General features: G+C 43.9%; 1 pseudogene across 1 annotated transcript in view; it reads right to left on the bottom strand.

The window, feature by feature from the left end:
• Nucleotides 1-204, bottom strand: part of LOC144954223 (DNA repair protein RAD51 homolog 3-like) — a 17,614-nt pseudogene extending 17,410 nt beyond the window's left edge. Inside the window, exon 1 of the transcript XR_013641099.1 lies at nt 195-204. The product of XR_013641099.1 is annotated as a DNA repair protein RAD51 homolog 3-like (transcript). The remainder of the gene's footprint in view (nt 1-194) is intronic.
• Between the last annotated feature and the right edge of the window lie 10,491 nt (nt 205-10,695).

Raw genomic sequence — 10,695 nt, 5'->3', positions numbered from 1 at the left:
GCCGCAACTACAGCCACAACCACAGCCGTAACGACAGCCACAACTTACAGCCGCAACCACAACCATAATCGTAGTCACAACTACAGCCACAACCACAGCCATAAATACAGCCACAACCATAGCCGCAGCCACAACCACAACTACACCCACAACCATAACCACAACTACAGCCATAACCATAACCACAGTCACACCCACAGCCATAACTACAGCCATAGACGCAGCCGTAGTCACAGCCGTTGAACGAGAGTGTGTCGTGTGTGTGTATGTTGAACGAGTGTGTAGTGTATGGTAGTGTAGTGTGTGGTAGTGTAGTGTGTGGTAGTGTAGTGTATGGTAGTGTAGTGTGTGGTAGTGTAGTGTATGGTAGTGTAGTGTATGGTAGTGTAGTGTGTGGTAGTGTAGTGTATGGTAGTGTAGTGTATGGTAGTGTAGTGTGTGGTAGTGTAGTGTATGGTAGTGTAGTGTATGGTAGTGTAGTGTGTGGTAGTGTAGTGTGTGGTAGTGTAGTGTGTGGTAGTGTAGTGTATGGTAGTGCAGTGTATGGTAGTGCAGTGTATGGTAGTGTAGTGTGTGGTAGTGTAGTGTGTGGTAGTGTAGTGTATGGTAGTGTAGTGTGTGGTAGTGTAGTGTATGGTAGTGTAGTGTATGGTAGTGTAGTGTATGGTAGTGTAGTGTGTGGTAGTGTAGTGTGTGGTAGTGTAGTGTATGGTAGTGTAGTGTGTGGTAGTGTAGTGTATGGTAGTGTAGTGTGTGGTAGTGTAGTGTATGGTAGTGTAGTGTGTGGTAGTGTAGTGTATGGTAGTGTAGTGTGTGGTAGTGTAGTGTGTGGTAGTGTAGTGTATGGTAGTGTAGTGTATGGTAGTGTATGGTAGTGTAGTGTGTGGTAGTGTAGTGTGTGGTAGTGTAGTGTATGGTAGTGTAGTGTGTGGTAGTGTAGTGTATGGTAGTGTAGTGTGTGGTAGTGTAGTGTGTGGTAGTGTAGTGTATGGTAGTGTATGGTAGTGTAGTGTATGGTAGTGTAGTGTATGGTAGTGTAGTGTGTGGTAGTGTAGTGTGTGGTAGTGTAGTGTATGGTAGTGTATGGTAGTGTAGTGTATGGTAGTGTAGTGTATGGTAGTGTAGTGTGTGGTAGTGTAGTGTGTGGTAGTGTAGTGTATGGTAGTGTAGTGTAGTGTGTGGTAGTGTAGTGTGTGGTAGTGTAGTGTGTGGTAGTGTAGTGTGTGGTAGTGTAGTGTATGGTAGTGTAGTGTGTGGTAGTGTAGTGTATGGTAGTGTAGTGTATGGTGTGGTAGTGTAGTGTGTGGTAGTGTAGTGTGTGGTAGTGTAGTGTATGGTAGTGTAGTGTATGGTAGTGCAGTGTATGGTAGTGTAGTGTATGGTAGTGTAGTGTGTATGGTAGTGCAGTGTATGGTAGTGTAGTGTGTGGTAGTGTAGTGTATGGTAGTGTAGTGTATGGTAGTGTAGTGTATGGTAGTGTAGTGTATGGTAGTGCAGTGTATGGTAGTGTAGTGTGTGGTAGTGTAGTGTATGGTAGTGTAGTGTATGGTAGTGTAGTGTAGTGGTAGTGTAGTGTGTGGTAGTGTAGTGTATGGTAGTGTAGTGTGTGGTAGTGTAGTGTGTGGTAGTGTAGTGTGTGGTAGTGTAGTGTGTGGTAGTGTAGTGTATGGTAGTGTAGTGTATGGTAGTGTAGTGTATGGTAGTGTAGTGTGTGGTAGTGTAGTGTGTGGTAGTGTAGTGTGTGGTAGTGTAGTGTGTGGTAGTGTAGTGTATGGTAGTGTAGTGTGTGGTAGTGTAGTGTGTGGTAGTGTAGTGTATGGTAGTGTAGTGTGTGGTAGTGTAGTGTGTGGTAGTGTAGTGTATGGTAGTGTAGTGTGTGGTAGTGTAGTGTGTGGTAGTGTAGTGTGTGGTAGTGTAGTGTGTGGTAGTGTAGTGTATGGTAGTGTAGTGTGTGGTAGTGTAGTGTGTGGTAGTGTAGTGTGTGGTAGTGTAGTGTGTGGTAGTGTAGTGTATGGTAGTGTAGTGTATGGTAGTGAGTGTATGGTAGTGTAGTGTATGGTAGTGTAGTGTATGGTAGTGTAGTGTGTGGTAGTGTAGTGTATGGTAGTGTAGTGTATGGTAGTGTAGTGTGTGGTAGTGTAGTGTATGGTAGTGTAGTGTGTGGTAGTGTAGTGTGTGGTAGTGTAGTGTAGTGGTAGTGTAGTGTGTGGTAGTGTAGTGTGTGGTAGTGTAGTGTGTGGTAGTGTAGTGTGTGGTAGTGTAGTGTGTGGTAGTGTAGTGTGTGGTAGTGTAGTGTGTGGTAGTGTAGTGTATGGTAGTGTAGTGTATGGTAGTGTAGTGTATGGTAGTGTAGTGTATGGTAGTGTAGTGTGTGGTAGTGTAGTGTGTGGTAGTGTAGTGTATGGTAGTGTAGTGTATGGTAGTGTAGTGTGTGGTAGTGTAGTGTATGGTAGTGTAGTGTATGTAGTGTAGTGTATGGTAGTGTAGTGTATGGTAGTGTAGTGTATGGTAGTGTAGTGTATGGTAGTGTAGTGTGTGGTAGTGTAGTGTGTGGTAGTGTAGTGTGTGGTAGTGTAGTGTGTGGTAGTGTAGTGTATGGTAGTGTAGTGTGTGGTAGTGTAGTGTGTGGTAGTGTAGTGTATGGTAGTGTAGTGTGTGGTAGTGTAGTGTGTGGTAGTGTAGTGTGTGGTAGTGTAGTGTGTGGTAGTGTAGTGTATGGTAGTGTAGTGTATGGTAGTGTAGTGTGTGGTAGTGTAGTGTGTGGTAGTGTAGTGTGTGGTAGTGTAGTGTATGGTAGTGTAGTGTGTGGTAGTGTAGTGTGTGGTAGTGTAGTGTATGGTAGTGTAGTGTATGGTAGTGTAGTGTATGGTAGTGTAGTGTGTGGTAGTGTAGTGTGTGGTAGTGTAGTGTATGTAGTGTAGTGTAGTGTAGTGTGTAGTGTAGTGTGTGGTAGTGTAGTGTGTGGTAGTGTAGTGTATGGTAGTGTAGTGTGTGGTAGTGTAGTGTGTGGTAGTGTAGTGTGTGGTAGTGTAGTGTATGGTAGTGTAGTGTGTGGTAGTGTAGTGTGTGGTAGTGTAGTGTGTGGTAGTGTAGTGTGTGGTAGTGTAGTGTATGGTAGTGTAGTGTGTGGTAGTGTAGTGTTGGTAGTGTAGTGTGTAGTGTAGTGTATGGTAGTGTAGTGTGTGGTAGTGTAGTGTATGGTAGTGTAGTGTATGGTAGTGTAGTGTGTGGTAGTGTAGTGTGTGGTAGTGTAGTGTATGGTAGTGTAGTGTATGGTAGTGTAGTGTATGGTAGTGTAGTGTGTGGTAGTGTAGTGTGTGGTAGTGTAGTGTATGGTAGTGTAGTGTGTGGTAGTGTAGTGTATGGTAGTGTAGTGTGTGGTAGTGTAGTGTGTGGTAGTGTAGTGTGTGGTAGTGTAGTGTGTGGTAGTGTAGTGTGTGGTAGTGTAGTGTGTGGTAGTGTAGTGTGTGGTAGTGTAGTGTGTGGTAGTGTAGTGTGTGGTAGTGTAGTGTGTGGTAGTGTAGTGTGTGGTAGTGTAGTGTGTGGTAGTGTAGTGTGTGGTAGTGTAGTGTGTGGTAGTGTAGTGTGTGGTAGTGTAGTGTGTGGTAGTGTAGTGTGTGGTAGTGTAGTGTGTGGTAGTGTAGTGTATGGTAGTGTAGTGTATGGTAGTGTAGTGTGTGGTAGTGTAGTGTGTGGTAGTGTAGTGTATGGTAGTGTAGTGTATGGTAGTGTAGTGTGTGGTAGTGTAGTGTATGGTAGTGTAGTGTGTGGTAGTGTAGTGTGTGGTAGTGTAGTGTGTGGTAGTGTAGTGTGTGGTAGTGTAGTGTGTGGTAGTGTAGTGTGTGGTAGTGTAGTGTGTGGTAGTGTAGTGTATGGTAGTGTAGTGTGTGGTAGTGTAGTGTGTGGTAGTGTAGTGTGTGGTATGTAGTGTAGTGTGTGGTAGTGTAGTGTATGGTAGTGTAGTGTGTGGTAGTGTAGTGTGTGGTAGTGTAGTGTGTGGTAGTGTAGTGTGTGGTAGTGTAGTGTGTGGTAGTGTAGTGTGTGGTAGTGTAGTGTGTGGTAGTGTAGTGTATGGTAGTGTAGTGTATGGTAGTGTAGTGTATGGTAGTGTAGTGTATGGTAGTGTAGTGTATGGTAGTGTAGTGTATGGTAGTGTAGTGTGTGGTAGTGTAGTGTGTGGTAGTGTAGTGTGTGGTAGTGTAGTGTATGGTAGTGTAGTGTGTGGTAGTGTAGTGTAGTGTATGGTAGTGTAGTGTGTGGTAGTGTAGTGTGTGGTAGTGTAGTGTGTGGTAGTGTAGTGTGTGGTAGTGTAGTGTGTGGTAGTGTAGTGTATGGTAGTGTAGTGTATGGTAGTGTAGTGTGTGGTAGTGTAGTGTGTGGTAGTGTAGTGTGTGGTAGTGTAGTGTATGGTAGTGTAGTGTATGGTAGTGTAGTGTGTGGTAGTGTAGTGTATGGTAGTGTAGTGTATGGTAGTGTAGTGTATGGTAGTGTAGTGTATGGTAGTGTAGTGTGTGGTAGTGTAGTGTGTGGTAGTGTAGTGTATGGTAGTGTAGTGTATGGTAGTGTAGTGTAGTGTATGGTAGTGTAGTGTGTGGTAGTGTAGTGTATGGTAGTGTAGTGTATGGTAGTGTAGTGTATGGTAGTGTAGTGTGTGGTAGTGTAGTGTATGGTAGTGTAGTGTATGGTAGTGTAGTGTATGGTAGTGTAGTGTGTGTAGTGTAGTGTGTGGTAGTGTAGTGTGTGGTAGTGTAGTGTATGGTAGTGTAGTGTAGTGGTAGTGTAGTGTGTGGTAGTGTAGTGTGTGGTAGTGTAGTGTGTGGTAGTGTAGTGTGTGGTAGTGTAGTGTATGGTAGTGTAGTGTATGGTAGTGTAGTGTGTGGTAGTGTAGTGTGTGGTAGTGTAGTGTTGTGGTAGTGTAGTGTGTGGTAGTGTAGTGTGTGGTAGTGTAGTGTGTGGTAGTGTAGTGTGTGGTAGTGTAGTGTATGGTAGTGTAGTGTGTGGTAGTGTAGTGTATGGTAGTGTAGTGTGTGGTAGTGCAGTGTATGGTAGTGTAGTGTGTGGTAGTGTAGTGTATGGTAGTGTAGTGTGTGGTAGTGTAGTGTATGGTAGTGTAGTGTATGGTAGTGTAGTGTGTGGTAGTGTAGTGTATGGTAGTGTAGTGTGTGGTAGTGTAGTGTGTGGTAGTGTAGTGTATGGTAGTGTAGTGTATGGTAGTGTAGTGTGTGGTAGTGTAGTGTATGGTAGTGTAGTGTATGGTAGTGTAGTGTATGGTAGTGTAGTGTGTGGTAGTGTAGTGTGTGGTAGTGTAGTGTGTGGTAGTGTAGTGTGTGGTAGTGTAGTGTGTGGTAGTGTAGTGTGTGGTAGTGTAGTGTATGGTAGTGTAGTGTGTGGTAGTGTAGTGTGTGGTAGTGTAGTGTGTGGTAGTGTAGTGTGTGGTAGTGTAGTGTATGGTAGTGTAGTGTATGGTAGTGTAGTGTGTGGTAGTGTAGTGTGTGGTAGTGTAGTGTGTGGTAGTGTAGTGTGTGGTAGTGTAGTGTATGGTAGTGTAGTGTATGGTAGTGTAGTGTATGGTAGTGTAGTGTGTGGTAGTGTAGTGTGTGGTAGTGTAGTGTATGGTAGTGTAGTGTGTGGTAGTGTAGTGTGTGGTAGTGTAGTGTGTGGTAGTGTAGTGTATGGTAGTGTAGTGTATGGTAGTGTAGTGTGTGGTAGTGTAGTGTGTGGTAGTGTAGTGTATGGTAGTGTAGTGTGTGGTAGTGTAGTGTATGGTAGTGTAGTGTATGGTAGTGTAGTGTGTGGTAGTGTAGTGTGTGGTAGTGTAGTGTGTGGTAGTGTAGTGTGTGGTAGTGTGTGGTAGTGTAGTGTATGGTAGTGTAGTGTGTGGTAGTGTAGTGTATGGTAGTGTAGTGTATGGTAGTGTAGTGTAGTGTGTGGTAGTGTAGTGTATGGTAGTGTAGTGTAGTGTGTGGTAGTGTAGTGTATGGTAGTGTAGTGTATGGTAGTGTAGTGTGTGGTAGTGTAGTGTGTGGTAGTGTAGTGTATGGTAGTGTAGTGTAGTGTGTGGTAGTGTAGTGTATGGTAGTGTAGTGTGTGGTAGTGTAGTGTATGGTAGTGTAGTGTATGGTAGTGTAGTGTATGGTAGTGTAGTGTAGTGTGTGGTAGTGTAGTGTATGGTAGTGTAGTGTATGGTAGTGTAGTGTAGTGTGTGGTAGTGTAGTGTATGGTAGTGTAGTGTATGGTAGTGTAGTGTATGGTAGTGTAGTGTGTAGTGTGTGGTAGTGTAGTGTATGGTAGTGTAGTGTATGGTAGTGTAGTGTGTGGTAGTGTAGTGTATGGTAGTGTAGTGTATGGTAGTGTAGTGTATGGTAGTGTAGTGTATGGTAGTGTAGTGTGTGGTAGTGTAGTGTATGGTAGTGTAGTGTGTGGTAGTGTAGTGTGTGGTAGTGTAGTGTGTGGTAGTGTAGTGTATGGTAGTGTAGTGTGTGGTAGTGTAGTGTGTGGTAGTGTAGTGTGTGGTAGTGTAGTGTATGGTAGTGTAGTGTGTGGTAGTGTAGTGTATGGTAGTGTAGTGTATGGTAGTGTAGTGTGTGGTAGTGTAGTGTGTGGTAGTGTAGTGTGTGGTAGTGTAGTGTATGGTAGTGTAGTGTATGGTAGTGTAGTGTGTGGTAGTGTAGTGTGTGGTAGTGTAGTGTGTGGTAGTGTAGTGTGTGGTAGTGTAGTGTATGGTAGTGTAGTGTATGGTAGTGTAGTGTGTGGTAGTGTAGTGTGTGGTAGTGTAGTGTGTGGTAGTGTAGTGTGTGGTAGTGTAGTGTGTGGTAGTGTAGTGTGTGGTAGTGTAGTGTGTGGTAGTGTAGTGTGTGGTAGTGTAGTGTGTGGTAGTGTAGTGTGTGGTAGTGTAGTGTGTGGTAGTGTAGTGTATGGTAGTGTAGTGTGTGGTAGTGTAGTGTATGGTAGTGTAGTGTGTGGTAGTGTAGTGTGTGGTAGTGTAGTGTGTGGTAGTGTAGTGTGTGGTAGTGTGTGGTAGTGTAGTGTGTGGTAGTGTAGTGTGTGGTAGTGTAGTGTATGGTAGTGTAGTGTGTGGTAGTGTAGTGTATGGTAGTGTAGTGTGTGGTAGTGTAGTGTGTGGTAGTGTGTGGTAGTGTAGTGTGTGGTAGTGTAGTGTGTGGTAGTGTAGTGTATGGTAGTGTAGTGTGTGGTAGTGTAGTGTGTGGTAGTGTAGTGTATGGTAGTGTAGTGTATGGTAGTGTAGTGTAGTGTGTGGTAGTGTAGTGTGTGGTAGTGTAGTGTATGGTAGTGTAGTGTGTGGTAGTGTAGTGTATGGTAGTGTAGTGTGTGGTAGTGTAGTGTGTGGTAGTGTAGTGTGTGGTAGTGTGTGGTAGTGTAGTGTATGGTAGTGTAGTGTGTGGTAGTGTAGTGTATGGTAGTGTAGTGTAGTGTGTGGTAGTGTAGTGTGTGGTAGTGTAGTGTGTGGTAGTGTAGTGTATGGTAGTGTAGTGTGTGGTAGTGTAGTGTGTGGTAGTGTAGTGTAGTGTGTGGTAGTGTAGTGTGTGGTAGTGTAGTGTATGGTAGTGTAGTGTGTGGTAGTGTAGTGTGTGGTAGTGTAGTGTATGGTAGTGTAGTGTATGGTAGTGTAGTGTATGGTAGTGTAGTGTGTGGTAGTGTAGTGTATAGTAGTGTAGTGTGTGGTAGTGTAGTGTGTGGTAGTGTAGTGTATGGTAGTGTAGTGTGTGGTAGTGTAGTGTGTGGTAGTGTAGTGTGTGGTAGTGTAGTGTGTGGTAGTGTAGTGTGTGGTAGTGTAGTGTGTGGTAGTGTAGTGTGTGGTAGTGTAGTGTGTGGTAGTGTAGTGTGTGGTAGTGTAGTGTGTGGTAGTGCAGTGTGTGGTAGTGTAGTGTGTGGTAGTGTAGTGTGTGGTAGTGTAGTGTGTGGTAGTGTAGTGTGTGGTAGTGTAGTGTGTGGTAGTGTAGTGTGTGGTAGTGTAGTGTGTGGTAGTGTAGTGTGTGGTAGTGTAGTGTGTGGTAGTGTAGTGTATGGTAGTGTAGTGTGTGGTAGTGTAGTGTATGGTAGTGTAGTGTGTGGTAGTGTAGTGTATAGTAGTGTAGTGTGTGGTAGTGTAGTGTGTGGTAGTGTAGTGTGTGGTAGTGTAGTGTATGGTAGTGTAGTGTATGGTAGTGTAGTGTATGGTAGTGTAGTGTATGGTAGTGTAGTGTATGGTAGTGTAGTGTGTGGTAGTGTAGTGTATGGTAGTGTAGTGTATGGTAGTGTAGTGTATGGTAGTGTAGTGTATGGTAGTGTAGTGTGTGGTAGTGTAGTGTGTGGTAGTGTAGTGTATGGTAGTGTAGTGTATGGTAGTGTAGTGTATGGTAGTGTAGTGTATGGTAGTGTAGTGTATGGTAGTGTAGTGTATGGTAGTGTAGTGTGTGGTAGTGTAGTGTGTGGTAGTGTAGTGTATGGTAGTGTAGTGTATGGTAGTGTAGTGTGTGGTAGTGTAGTGTATGGTAGTGTAGTGTGTGGTAGTGTAGTGTGTGGTAGTGTAGTGTGTGGTAGTGTAGTGTATGGTAGTGTAGTGTGTGGTAGTGTAGTGTGTGGTAGTGTAGTGTGTGGTAGTGTAGTGTGTGGTAGTGTAGTGTGTGGTAGTGTAGTGTGTGGTAGTGTAGTGTGTGGTAGTGTAGTGTATGGTAGTGTAGTGTATGGTAGTGTAGTGTGTGGTAGTGTAGTGTATGGTAGTGTAGTGTATGGTAGTGTAGTGTGTGGTAGTGTAGTGTGTGGTAGTGTAGTGTGTGGTAGTGTAGTGTGTGGTAGTGTAGTGTGTGGTAGTGTAGTGTGTGGTAGTGTAGTGTATGGTAGTGTAGTGTGTGGTAGTGTAGTGTGTGGTAGTGTAGTGTGTGGTAGTGTAGTGTATGGTAGTGTAGTGTGTGGTAGTGTAGTGTATGGTAGTGTAGTGTGTGGTAGTGTAGTGTATGGTAGTGTAGTGTATGGTAGTGTAGTGTATGGTAGTGTAGTGTATGGTAGTGTAGTGTATGGTAGTGTAGTGTATGGTAGTGTAGTGTGTGGTAGTGTAGTGTGTGGTAGTGTAGTGTATGGTAGTGTAGTGTGTGGTAGTGTAGTGTATGGTAGAGTAGTGTATGGTAGTGTAGTGTGTGGTAGTGTAGTGTATGGTAGTGTAGTGTATGGTAGTGTAGTGTATGGTAGTGTAGTGTATGGTAGAGTAGTGTGTGGTAGTGTAGTGTGTGGTAGTGTAGTGTATGGTAGTGTAGTGTGTGGTAGTGTAGTGTATGGTAGAGTAGTGTATGGTAGTGTAGTGTGTGGTAGTGTAGTGTATGGTAGTGTAGTGTGTGGTAGTGTAGTGTATGGTAGTGTAGTGTATGGTAGTGTAGTGTGTGGTAGTGTAGTGTATGGTAGTGTAGTGTGTGGTAGTGTAGTGTGTGGTAGTGTAGTGTGTGGTAGTGTAGTGTGTGGTAGTGTAGTGTGTGGTAGTGTAGTGTGTGGTAGTGTAGTGTGTGGTAGTGTAGTGTGTGGTAGTGTAGTGTGTGGTAGTGTAGTGTATGGTAGTGTAGTGTGTGGTAGTGTAGTGTGTGGTAGTGTAGTGTGTGGTAGTGTAGTGTATGGTAGTGTAGTGTGTGGTAGTGTAGTGTATGGTAGTGTAGTGTGTGGTAGTGTAGTGTATGGTAGTGTAGTGTATGGTAGTGTAGTGTATGGTAGTGTAGTGTATGGTAGTGTAGTGTATGGTAGTGTAGTGTATGGTAGTGTAGTGTGTGGTAGTGTAGTGTGTGGTAGTGTAGTGTATGGTAGTGTAGTGTGTGGTAGTGTAGTGTATGGTAGTGTAGTGTATGGTAGTGTAGTGTATGGTAGTGTAGTGTATGGTAGTGTAGTGTATGGTAGTGTAGTGTATGGTAGTGTAGTGTGTGGTAGTGTAGTGTGTGGTAGTGTAGTGTATGGTAGTGTAGTGTATGGTAGTGTAGTGTATGGTAGTGTAGTGTGTGGTAGTGTAGTGTATGGTAGTGTAGTGTATGGTAGTGTAGTGTATGGTAGTGTAGTGTGTGGTAGTGTAGTGTGTGGTAGTGTAGTGTGTGGTAGTGTAGTGTGTGGTAGTGTAGTGTAGTGTATGGTAGTGTAGTGTGTGGTAGTGTAGTGTGTGGTAGTGTAGTGTGTGGTAGTGTAGTGTGTGGTAGTGTAGTGTGTGGTAGTGTAGTGTGTGGTAGTGTAGTGTATGGTAGTGTAGTGTGTGGTAGTGTAGTGTGTGGTAGTGTAGTGTGTGGTAGTGTAGTGTGTGGTAGTGTAGTGTAGTGTATGGTAGTGTAGTGTATGGTAGTGTAGTGTGTGGTAGTGTAGTGTATGGTAGTGTAGTGTGTGGTAGTGTAGTGTATGGTAGTGTAGTGTATGGTAGTGTAGTGTATGGTAGTGTAGTGTATGGTAGTGTAGTGTGTGGTAGTGTAGTGTGTGGTAGTGTAGTGTGTGGTAGTGTAGTGTATGGTAGTGTAGTGTGTGGTAGTGTAGTGTGTGGTAGTGTAGTGTAGTGTATGGTAGTGTAGTGTGTGGTAGTGTAGTGTGTGGTAGTGTAGTGTGTGGTAGTGTAGTGTGTGGTAGTGTAGTGTATAGTAGTGTGTAGTGTATAGTGTAGTGTATAGTGTAGTGTATAGTGTAGTGTATAGTAGTGTATAGTGTATAATAGTGTATAGTGTAGTGTATAGTTGTGTAGTG

Source organism: Lampetra fluviatilis, unplaced genomic scaffold (assembly GCF_964198595.1).
Source record: "Lampetra fluviatilis unplaced genomic scaffold, kcLamFluv1.1 SCAFFOLD_332, whole genome shotgun sequence".
Lineage (NCBI taxonomy): Eukaryota > Metazoa > Chordata > Hyperoartia > Petromyzontiformes > Petromyzontidae > Lampetra > Lampetra fluviatilis.
This window is presented reverse-complemented; position numbering and strand designations above follow the sequence as displayed.